This window comes from Lepisosteus oculatus, chromosome 5, assembly GCF_040954835.1.
Source record: "Lepisosteus oculatus isolate fLepOcu1 chromosome 5, fLepOcu1.hap2, whole genome shotgun sequence".
Classification (NCBI taxonomy): domain Eukaryota; kingdom Metazoa; phylum Chordata; class Actinopteri; order Semionotiformes; family Lepisosteidae; genus Lepisosteus; species Lepisosteus oculatus.
Genome location: NC_090700.1, coordinates 3,040,163 through 3,053,286, shown reverse-complemented (window position 1 = coordinate 3,053,286; position 13,124 = coordinate 3,040,163). Strand labels below are relative to the sequence as shown.

The window sequence follows — 13,124 nt, the reverse complement described above, 5'->3', positions numbered from 1 at the left end:
AACTCCAAATGTGGTGTTATTCTAGCGAGCATATATGCAAACATCTGATGTACTGTATATTGTGCTTTCACAACACAAATTGTCCCTGTCTCCCAGCTCTTAAAAGGTTGGATGGAGTGTCTTGGGAATTGTGTCTCTTTGGTGGGTTTCCTGACACTGTGATCTTCTTCTGACACGCCAGTCGCACACCAGAGGTGATAGAAACTGCTGATATAATACAAGCACCCTGTAGTACTCTTATACAAAATTCATTTGAACAGTTAATTAAATCCTGGTGCGTATTCCTATAAAAATACAATCTAAATAATAATGCAGTACAGCTACCTGAGTGCTATTTTTTTCTCTTGTCCATACACATCCCATACTGCAAACTGCTCCTGAGCCAAATCTGGTTTGCTAATTAATTCCTGCCTCTACCATGGGAACAATTTCTCTGATTAAACTGAAACTTGGCAGGCTTCATCAACACTCAAGCCTGCACCAGACTTACAGCTCAAAGGTTGCAGGAATACTTTTTGTACTCATATTGTGTCATCATGAGAGAACACTGGTGAAAGACGCCCCATAATGCTAACAGGTCCTATACAGATAGTGTTTGGCTGATTAGCTACGAATGTACAGTAGTAGGTGCTGTTCAACTTGCAATGTACAGTATAGAGATTTCTGCACAAAACAATATGGCCCACTGCCTTCCCTTTTGTTTTGTTGTCAATGTGTGTCCTGTGTTCTTCGAACTATATCTGTGCTACTTTGTTTTACTTTAGTATTCTCATCACACAAAACCATAACATAAGTCATTTTGACATACTGGAAAACTTTTTCTTCTTCAGAATGCAAAATCTAAAACTACTGTACTTTATTCCTTTTCCTAGGAGTATCAGTCTCCTAGAGAGAAAAAAATGAGCAATTCCTTTTCTTTCAGTCAAACAAATGTTCTCAAAGGTCTAAAGTGCATCTGTAGATGACATAAGGATATTATAAAGATAACAGATGAGAGGATGCCTTTCAAGCCACCTGACTTGCTTGGTTGCTAGTGACAAATTGATTCTAGATGTTTCGTCCCAATTCAAAAACATGTTCAGTTTGCTTTTTACAGATTGTTCCAACCCATTGGGTAAGGAAGTGTCTCCTTTTCTCAATTTTAAATGCACTTTCCTGCATTTTCATTTGTGTCATGTGGCTGGAGTTTCTCTGTTGATTCTGAAAAGTTCATTGGGCTCATTATGTTAAGTTCTTTGGAGGTTTTGAATACTTGAATCTGGTCCATTCAAAATATTATCATAATCATGTCCACAGCAGCAATAGTTTTTTCAAATATCAGGAGCCAAATTTGTAAACTTTGTTTGGTGTAAAGAAAGAAAGGGAGGTCTAACTAGTACACAGTGAAATGTAATATATCATGAACATAACGTCCATTGACTTAAATTCTACAACTACTTTTGCAGAGGCCCTACCCAGAATTTTTTTTTCAAGACATTTAATGTCTTATTTGATATAATAAGATTATACAGTATGTATAATTTGTATTCCTGAATGTAACACTTTGTACATATCTACATTAAATGTTATCCACCAGGTGTTTTCCAAATCTAAATTTGTCTGATATTTTGTATCAATTAAAAATGATATTTATTGTCTTAAATACATTCAAAGTTTCATTAACACAAAATCTGTGACGTCCTACAGCACATCACAGTAAGATGTGGACATGTACCAGAAAAAAGCAACCACACCAGCAGCCCTGTTGAAAAAAACATAATGCCAAATGCAAACTGAACCCTACAGAGAATCCTGGCATTTGCACCTGAGACAGCATAAAAAAATAAGAACAGATAACCAATTCTAACTCTCCTGTGCACCAATTAAAATCAAACACAAATCAGACACAAACCCTTGTAGTATCAAGACGAGATGGTACAGTAACCAAAAGAAACTTTGATTAAGAATAATCCACTGCTCACTCTTAGCCATATTTTCAAATGCTTTAAGGTACATAAAGTATATATAAAATACAGACTTATCTAGGAACATATTCCATTTTTCCTGAAAGGCTGCTAATGTCTTATTGGGAGGTCTTTAATTTAATGAATTAATCACTGGACTCTATTCTGAGGTACAGTACATGCAATGCTCTGCATTTTGGGGATATGTGTAGCATTATCATTATCTTGATTTGTTTTAGATTGTTAAAAGGACTAAAAAATAGAGGTAGCTTTTGTTAGAAAGTGGACCTTCTCACTGCTACTTTACCGTATGTACTGTAGCTAACATAAACACACAAAAATAGTTAAAATAGTCTGCAGTCAGGTGTATGAGTCATTTCAACACTTTATTAAAGCAGATAATGTAAGTAGAGACCATACCACCTACATTCATCAGTATTTCAATAATTTACAGCTACTTTACAGAAAAAAAGAGCTAATAAGATTATGTTGTAACTTTATGAAAAATTATATTCTAATGTTTACATCTGAAAATAATACATTGAGCATTTCATGTTTAGGGCTGCGACTGTGAATAATAAAAAGTGATACATATATAGATTGCATATGTTTTGTATTCATGTATTACAAAGAAAAAAAAGCAATAAAGAAATATTACATAAAACATCTGCCGCTTTTGGGTGCTCTAAATTCTTGCTAAATCAGCATCAGTGTTCAATCACAGAAGAGCAATAATGAAGATGCATCCACTACAACTGTAAAGCTAATTACCAATTCACAAAATGTAAGAACAGTGTTCTGGAAAATGTTTATATACTGTATACTCGCATTTGGAAAAGATGCCCATCTGCTTGTAAAGATGCCGGATGACACAAAGAGAAACAAGTCAAAATGTAAACATGTCAAATTATTTGTTTATTGCATTTACAGTATGTAGTACTACTGTAGAAAGGGAAGGAAATACAATTGATTTACTTGCGTATCAATCCACAGGAAGGATTATTTTTAATAGAGAAAAATATTTGAATAAGGTTAGCACCCTCACTCTTATGATGTTGTCAAAATAAGAACATTAGAAAATACACAACAGAAAAGCTGGAGGTTGTTGATAAGATACTTTGTACCAGAATATGTAGTGTCCGGCTTGCTTGCCCTTTTAAAAAAATACTTTTTAAATATATAAAAATGGAACACAGCTAGAATTGTGCCAGAGAATTAAATTGCTAGTTCATGTAGAGATTTTGCTTTTAAAAAAGATTGATTGGTGTGCTGGATCTGATTTTTTGTACATACAGTATCTACCAATGTGTCACAAAATATGACTAATCCCAAGAGGCAGACAATTTTGAGACTGTTTGAAAGAAGGTACAGAACTACAACGACAGAACGCAAACATTTGACTGATAGTATGACATTAGCATGACCTAGTGGTGTTCTACTGTATGTAGTCATCTCTGCAGTTTTTATAGAGTGAAAGTGTCATACAGTATTTGCAGTGAACAAAGGTACTTGTTTAGCTATGATCCTGTTGCAGAATGTGATGATATTACTCAGGAACCTGGATTGTGTTGAATTCTCCTGCAGTGGGACACCCAGATAGAACCCTAATACAGTAGATTAAGCAGGTTCTGGTGTTGACTGTGTGCACTTGTCAATCTAACAAACTGACTTTTAGTACAGAATGTGATTTAGATAAAAGCTAAATGTGGGAAGTACGTGAACTGCATAGTATCACTGGGCATCATAATTATACAAGAACAATGGAACATCAATGTAGGAACAAGAACAACAGCAGCATCACCACCTGATGTGGTTTGATCTCGGAAGATAAGCAAGACCTGATCAAGTGCTGGATCATTACTGGGCTGGAAAACCTCTTAGGAATCCCATGATGCTTGTAAAACAGGAATAGGCAGGCTTGCAGATATAACTCTGTCCTCAGGAACAGATTTTCCCAACTGTAATGCCCACATACAGCGGTAAAAGACAGTGTGGTGTAGGGAGTGTTGTCCTGTGGAGGAGAAGTGAAATGCAATTGACTTTAAAAAGATCATAAGAAGAGTTGTGTTTACCCTAGTACCCTGCCTAAATTCCACTTTGGACTAATTCAATCTTTCCTCCCTAAATTCCCACCTTAATTCAACTGTAGAGATAGTTTCTCACTTCTCCACTTGATCTGGCTGCTGGTGTATAATACTGTACCTCCAGTGCATCACCCAGGTGGGTGCTGTACTTCAGTGGAGGATGAAATGGGTAATTGTGCTATACCAATACAAGTATTATTAATAATACCATGAGGTAATATATCTGAGCTAGGGCTGACCGTAAGATGTGATTTGTAAAGTTGTGATGCTGCTGACTTTTTTGCCTACAAAGTACAAAGTGCCTGGGCATATCACAGTGTTCCCAAGTTCATCATAGAATTTGTACATATTGTACACACATAACGGCGGCTGTGGTGTGGCTCTTTCCGCACATGTCAGTTCTATGTTTATCATTGTAGGGCAGCTACAAACCAGAGACAGGTCATTTTCTGCCTTGGGGAGCAGATGTCACCTAATGGGATGATTTCTCCCGCTCCCCTGGGTATACAATGAATAAAATCGTGCACACTCGCCAAATGCAGTTATACACGCACATACACGCTCACACCAAGACACAGTACCCTGCACAGAGAATGCAATTTCAAAGTCAATTAGGATTAATGTGGCAAGGGAGAGGTATTAGTTCTGGATATGTGATTTTATCCATTAGAAAAAGCACAGGGAAAGAGCACCCAAGCTTCCAATGCATTGGAAAGACGCACTCAGTCATTTACTCTTGCCTGGGAGTTGAAGTGTGAAAATCCGATCACTCCTGGGAGATCATCTTCTGGCGGAACAACGATAAAAATGGGGGTTCTTCCATCTTGTTGTGCCCTGTTATTTCCCAGGTTTATTACAGCCTTCCTCTTAGATGGCTAAATTAAGCTAAACTGGTGGATAGCTTCAATTAATATGCTTTTATTGATTAAGATAGTGATTAGCTCTGGTGTTTGAGGGGAAAAATAAGCTAATTGGGGAGTTAACGTGATGTCATAAATTCGACATCTTCTCAAGGTTGTGTATTGTAGTTACCAGTGTATCGTTTACTCCTTGATAGCAGCAAATCAGAAGTTTATTGATATTACTCAGATTATGTAATTTGTACAAAGAATCTCATACATTATAATCATAGTATACATGATCAAGTGATCTTGATCACCATGATCACAATTGATCAAGTGATCTGTTTGTCTGCTGATATGTTTTTTTAAAGGACACCTAAACTAGAACAACACATAACAACAATTACTAAATGTAAACACAGGTCATCCATCATTACAAAATGAATACATCTGGCACTCACCTGTTATGTGAGTTATTTTTTTATGGGGAAGGGGAACAATTCAGTGATTGAAATTCAGTGTGAAAAGATGTATACTGTATACAGGTACTGTATACCAATTTGATGAATGAAAAGAAAATAAATGACAGATTTACCAGATACTTTATCCACATACAGTATGTATAATATGATGCAATGCATTAAATTGGCTTCTTTTTCAGTGAAGAAACAAAGTTTGCATCCAAAGACCAACTCTGCTAGGGCTACATCACAGCTTTGGCCTGATGCTGTGACACAGTGCTAGCAGAGTCAAGGAAACCCACCTCTCTTTTCTTGCATCTCCTCCTCATCTTCACTGTTGCATTAAAACTACTAATCCCCTTTGACTTAAGAGCTCAAAGTTGGAAAAGCAATATTGTCTACAGATAATGGGATTTTATCTGCTGCTTAATATTTGGGCTTGGACAGCTACAATGTCACTGTCTACTCCTTCCAATAAAATACATGTTTATATCATCCATTCCTCAAGGTTCTGATCAGATTGTCCTGTCAGTCTCAATCTCTGCATAAATCCTGACTATATAAAAGAAGCAAGGTAGTTGTCACTCATGCAGTAATAATGCGCCTGTCATTCTGTTCCTCTTTCGTATTTCAAGGATCCCTTAATGGATTTGGCTGCTTATCAGGAAGTTTGTTTACCATGCCATTGCTTTTTTAAATATTATTGAATATTTCATGATCATTTTAAAGTCCTTTACCCAGTACAAGCCTTTTCAACTCCACTGTAGACATATGCTGTATATTTTTTTTAGAAATTCTGCTTTACTTTATACAGTAAACATGAGGAACACCTTTATATCATATTAGGTTAAATAAGCAAAGTTTCATTTCAGCAATGGAAATCCCTTGTCTAGTCTTTTATTGACATTTTTATGTCATACTATTGCATATAAGCTTCTGTACAGCAAACTACATACTAAAGTAATGGTTCCCAATCCTGGTCCTAGACAAACACTGTGTCTCTGATTTTCACTTCATCTGATTCCGTAATCACAGGCTAAATGATTTTGGTTTTCTATCTGGGGCATACTCTTAGAAAGTCTAATAGGATTTGTAACTGGAATCAACCTATACCAATGTCTGAGTTTCACAACAACCCTCTTTCAGGCATGCTTCCCGAAATGTCCACTGTAAGGGTATCCATTACAGTATAATTCCTACTGTACCTAGCTCTGTTCATCATAATTTCATTAACCAGTGAGAGCTCATTATTCAGAAATAACAGCAAGCCAGTGGGGGAGTGGCTGTGTAAAATTCTGTAAACTTAAGTTGTTGGAACCAGTCCTCTGTTGGGGTTGGGTATTTCTGACTTTCAGGATTAACTAAAAAACAAGTCAAAGTCTAAATAAGAGAGCAGATCAATTAAGTCATCAATTAGCATTAGATATTTAGAGCTGGAATAAAAACCAGTAGAAACTCTGTTCCTCAAGGACCAAAGTTCGGAACCACTGCATTCTGGTGATGAATAAAAAGGTCAGCTTGATGTGTTTCACGTAGTTACTTAAAATGCAAAATGGAGAATGCTCTACCATATTTGTATAATAAAAAAGTTTTAAAAAATCACAGTGAATCAATGTAATAAATTATATTTATCATTTTATTTTCTATGAATAAATATATTCTCTCTCTATATATATTTCTATTGACACTTTTTACATTCAGCTTCTGCAGATTCAATTACAGTACCTCCCTTTCCAGTTTTAGTATGTGACATGTGAGCTGGAGTGGTTTTGAAAATTGTCTGTACAATAGAGAGACAAGAATTATGAAAGTATGTAAAGAGATAAACTTTTTTTTTTAAATTTCTAACCAGAAAATATATAAAGTATGCATGTCATGGTAAACTTTGTGAAAAAGTGCAGCAAAACTTTAAAACAGGCATATCTTTGTGCCTGTCTATTAGCCAATCCCTTGCGATTGCTTACAGGTGTACAGTCTGGAAGAGGCTTTAACTGGAGTTGATTGTAGTTTCCTTAAGTCACTGCCTAATGGTACACGTTTCCTGTTTGGCACAGACATTGCCAATCTTCACAGATATAGATACAGGAATGGGAATCATTTCTCAAGACAAGTTATATTGTCAGAGAAACATATATAACCTTTGATAATAGAGAATCCCACGAATTTTGGAAACGTGAAAAGCAGTTTATTCTGAATAAAACCTTTTATTCTACCTGGAGAACTGTGCAAGTACAAAACAAGCAGAAGATTGATGAGAATTTGTAAAATTCCTTCTTTCTTTTTGCAAACCTGGATTTACTAGTAAGGTTCAATAAAAGCTTTATTGTAATCATCATCATTATCATTATTACTGTGGGGGAAAATCAGCAATTACCTGATGTTTAAATGGAATAATGATCATGAAGGATACAAATTATTCTTACAATAACATCAATACATTATGCATACTTTCTATTTTTAAAAACACTCTTTTAATATATTTCTGCACTGTGATCGGCATGCCCACATAGTGTACTGCATAATTAAGAAAAAAACACCCACTTCTGCTTCAGCTTCTCTAATGGGCTACACTAGAGGGGAAGTCCATTCTCTTCTAACATTATGCTATAAATACGTATTTTTTAAAAAATGGTTTTGTTCGATTGAGATTTGATCATATTAACCGCCTTTCATTTTAATTTCTGTGCAAGAATTGTGCTCAGGGGGATTTTAATTCCTAATTGATTCGTATATTACTGTCTCTGTACTGTACATATGTGAACTCATGGTGTTTTAATGATATTTTTTCCAAAATGAAATGAACTATAAAAGAGTGAACTCTTTACAAGTTAATCTGAAAAAAAATAATCTATGGCATCTGTTTCTCTGTCCTCACATTACAGTTCTAGAAAGAACAATTTCGGATAGGATTTATTATATAAAAGATAAAAAGTATTTTGAAAACTCCCTTTGGGTTCAGAGAAATAATACATATATATATATGTATTTGATATATGAAAATATTTCCAGTACTGGAAATAATTATGGAAAACAAGTACTGGAAATAATTATGGACAACAGAGGGGCTAAAATGCAAATTATATTAAGCACATGTGAACTGACATTCATATTCCTTACAGAAATCACGAACATGAACAAATTAATTAACTGTTCAGAACAGTAATATTTGGTGTGTGAGCTTGACATCTTTTTTCATGCTGTTTTGAATATAAGCATCTATTAAACCAAGGGTCTTCAAATCCAGTCCTAGACAGCACCAGTCCAGCAAGTAATATAAGTAGCTTTTTACTGTAAATCATTAACTTCTAAAAGCCTGGAAACAACTTACCTCTGTTCAACTGAACAGGCAGTGTGTTCGATTAAGTAATTTAGAGATTATTTGGAACTAAAATCACAAGATCCTTCACCCTTAAAGGACCAGTGTTCCTTTTAGTGAAATACAGTATCCCTTGCTTAACTGATCAATTGCTTAAATGCATGTTCCTAATGTATGCATAACAGGTGATTCAGGGTGACCTGAATAACAGCATCAAAGTTATCAATAAAACATATCCTGTTTTATTCCCACAGTTCATTCAAGTTGTTTTGTTGCTGTTCTCAGTCATAAGACACAGATGATGTTCATTTCAGGCCTCTGAGATGAGGCCTCTCTATACTACAGAGATGTTTCCACTGCAGTGACTATATGCCTGGGGTCATTTTTCTGTTGAAAGATGAATCCCTGCCCAAGCAGACAAATTCCTGAAGGAGTGGCATGGTGCCTCAGTCCTCAGTCAGTGTACTTTTTGTTTTATGCAAGTCTCCAATACTCTTAGCTAAGACATGGCCCACACATGTTCTGGTACACTCCCAAGATGTACTACAGCTACAGTACTACAGTATACACTTACCATTACAATGAACTGGAGTCTGCCTCAGAATAATCTGGTGCTGACCAGCTGGTTATTTCCTAGTGGCTCAAACTCGGACTCATTTGTACATTTGACCTTTTCCAGGTCTGATCATCATTACTTCTTCTCGGCTGAGATTTCCAGGCACCTACAGGCCCATTTAGAATATGTTCCTACAGTATGTGTATACAGTATACCTGTTTTTAAAGACACACCAATACTTGCAGAAATGTGTGTGCGTGTGTGTGTGTGTGTGTGTGTGTGTGTGTGTGTGAATAATAAACTACTGTAGATTAGTTGACAGGCCATCATAACAATCAGGAAACACTTTTACACAACAGACATGATTCTACGATGTGTACTTTGAGTTTGGATATACTGTACAGTGCCCACTTTGTCCTCCTTTTCCATAATAAGTCCCAATAGTGTAGCACTGTGTATCGGTACAGTATTAATCATAGAGGGAATGATCCCTACCATACTTTCTTCAAATGTTCATAATCTCTAACAATGTTTTCCCACTGCAATGGACCAGTCTTTATCCTTTGGACACCCTCATAAAATTGTTTCGACTTTTCTTAAATTAGTCCTTCACTCAACCAGTGGTATACTGTAATACTAATTAAAGCAACTATGTTTTTTATTTCAACAAATCTGAATTCCATTAAATGATAAAGGATGATCAGATTTCTAAGCACTGTCATTTAAGATTGTTGGGAAATGATGACTTCACATGACAGTCTGTGCATTAGTAGCACAAAGAGATAAAGTGAAACATGCAAATCAATCAGAAAAAGGCTGAAAATGCAATGCATGGATTAAGGCAAAGATAGGAAAGCCATGCACCACATCAATTTTTATCACATTTTTCAAGGTACTGCATAATATGCTATACATACACTTTATCTGATGGCTTCATGAGAAAAAATGTTTTTTCTTTTTACTTTTAGATGTGGAATTAACCTCTTCATGCGCATCTTGCATGCTGATGTAGTTCCCCCTTTGGTCCGCTTCATATACTGTAATATACTCGACTGACCTGGACCTATACTAAATGCCTACTAAGGTGTGCATAACAGAAAGACATTTTATGCACTGGAGATGGAACCTTTAAATCATATTCCAAAGATATCATATTCTTTTTCTGGTGCTTATCTATGTTGTGATTACATTCTTCACTGTAAAGTTGAATCCTTTCCAGGACATAGTAACTTAAATTTGACCAAACTTTGAATGCATGTCTTTATATATATTTGACATTGGATAGAATGGTATACTTTCATAAGAAACCTTCACTAGAAAGATAAAGGCTTTATTCTTTAATCACTCGCAGATCACTGCAAATGTGTGCGAATACACAGACAGATAAAAGCAGTAGTTCAATATAACGTTCACATGCACTTTCTCTCTCTACTTTATTCTAAGTATCCTGATTTACATTATAGTATCTATGATTACCATTTTTTCTGAAATGAAAATTAACACTTCAGGCTTTTATACTTATTACAGATAATTTTTTAGTGAGGTGACAATAGGCCTGGGTGCAATGTTTCTATTTACTCTGTCTCAGTTTTATCACACAAACTAAGGTCAGTCTGGAACATATTTTAATTTCCAATTACTTCCTGGAAGCGTGCGCACCTGTGAAAAATATTAGCATTATGTACATCAAAGGTACTTCACACTTCAATCATCCCACTTAAGCAGCATGTATATCCTCTTGGTTATGACAATGCATTACATGCCCTAATCTCTAGGAATAAATGCTTCCAAATGCATTAATGAGCATTTAAAACTTTTTTTCTTGTATTATAATCTACTTAATGTCTGTAAATGGCACTCTGTATCATGAGATTCCAAATCCCTTAAATAACGTGTATTGATTAAAGCATTGCCACAATCCCAGGTGACATTTTAGAAATTGTTGATTAAATAAACCACACCTTAACTTTTAGAAGTGGGCACATGCACTGAATTAAAAAAAAGCCTTTCAGACAGTAATATAGCCATTTCTGTGAGAGATTTGTTACAATGCTGAGGCAAAGCTGTTTCACAGATTCTCTCATGGAAACTATTAACATAACAAGAATTAACATCCAAATTGTCCTTCTCATTGGCAGCAGCTGCCCACTACCTTGAGGTCATCTTGTCATGTGAGCATTTTATACTCTTCTATAGATCAACTACTATACAATTCAACTAAACTGACTGCTTTCTGACATGAAATCATTTTGGAATCCATATTTAGAAGAGGACAGCACACTTCTCAGCATAAAACAGAATATAGATGCTAACGTATTATTAAGTGAAAAAATCTCAGCCGCAAACTCAACGTCTGGGTAAAACATAACCCGTAGAAACAGGACCAGTGCTGTGAGGCAACTGTTGCCAAGGAGGTAAATGAATATTTTCCTTCTTTAAATTCATGGAGAAGCATCACAAATCACTGGCTACAGATTTACGTGATAAAGGAAAAGCATTCTTGTGAAAACCTGTCAAGCTCAATTTGAAAGCAAGTCTCCATATGGCCTCAACTCCATATCCTAATAACATAATCAACCTGCATATTATCTGCTGAAAATCATCTTCTCCTCTGTTCTTTGCCCTTTCATCTCTAGGTATTTTGTTATTTCCCTTCATCCTCACATAAAGCTGAAATGTGATTGTATCTTAGAGAAAACATTTTTACTCGCAAGCACTTCCTGTGACTTTGTCCTTGGGATGTGTTCAGCAATAATGATGTTAACCAATCAGCTTAGGCAAAATTCTAACAATGCGGCCTTCTGTCTTGCAATGTAAGCGTGTTTCCTTTCCGATCAAACTATTACAGAAATGAGATCATCCCCACTTGTTAAACAGTCATCACCTTGAATTTATAGTTATATAAACACAATTTTGGAAATGATTGTTGAAAGAAAGTAAAAATGAGCATGCAATGCCAAACCTACTGTATCTAGAAATTAATGACATCATAATGAACTTTGATTAACTATCATGCAAGCAATCAGAAAATCCAGAACTCACTGCTGTTTTTCAATTCTTCTGTGCCCTTTTGTTTGGCTCACTACATTTCTTTCACATTATTTCGGGTCACTACCGTAGACACCATCCAGTAGCATTAACACAATACTTACGACAGCATACAGTACTACGATATCTGCTAAGTGAGTTACAGTATGTAACATTACTTCTGGAGAGTTTGAGACTTTTGACTGGTTGGAAGGCAGGCAATCACAGTACAGCACTGTGTATGAACCTAAGGCTGTAAACCTATTGTGTTTAATTGGCACACATGTGATAGCATTGTCTTGTTTTCTATTATTTTTCCTACAGATCTGTTTCTCTGCTTTCAGAATTCCCATTACTATTTACAGTACATAGAAATGTTCAGCTCTCTTCAGTGCAATTAGAATTGGCTAAGAAACAAAACAGATCCAGAGAAAATGAAAGAAAACAGTAGAAAACAGCAACAATACGTCAGAAAGGTCAATTCTGTATTGTCAACACTGCTGTCTTCTAAGGAAAGCATTCAAAAGTATTAAGTGATGTTAAAGCTAAAAGTTACAATATGGCAGGAGACGGAGGCAATTCTATGTTTGACAGTTATAATGTGCTTGCTGACATTTAATGTAAAGCTCTGTAATACCTCATCTAGAAATAAAACAGACAACACTGGATCAAGCTCAACAGAAGAAATTGAAAGGCAGCTTCTGCTTGTAAAAGGCAAGTTACTTCACCTGCTATGACTGAACATAGCAGAAATTCTAACCAAACTGAACACTCCACTGCATCTCAGGCAGGAATCTTTACGAAGATAAATATGAACCTTTCTGTATTCCCAAAACAGGGAATAAAAGAGATTTTATGGGAGAATAAGTTTTTTTTTTCATTTTTTGTAACAGGT

The 13,124-nt window shown here is 35.6% G+C and overlaps 1 protein-coding gene across 1 annotated transcript in view; it reads right to left on the bottom strand.

Moving 5' to 3' along the window:
• Window positions 1–13,124, bottom strand: part of lsamp (limbic system associated membrane protein) — a 628,552-nt gene that overhangs the window by 402,550 nt on the left and 212,878 nt on the right. The window lies entirely within an intron of this gene.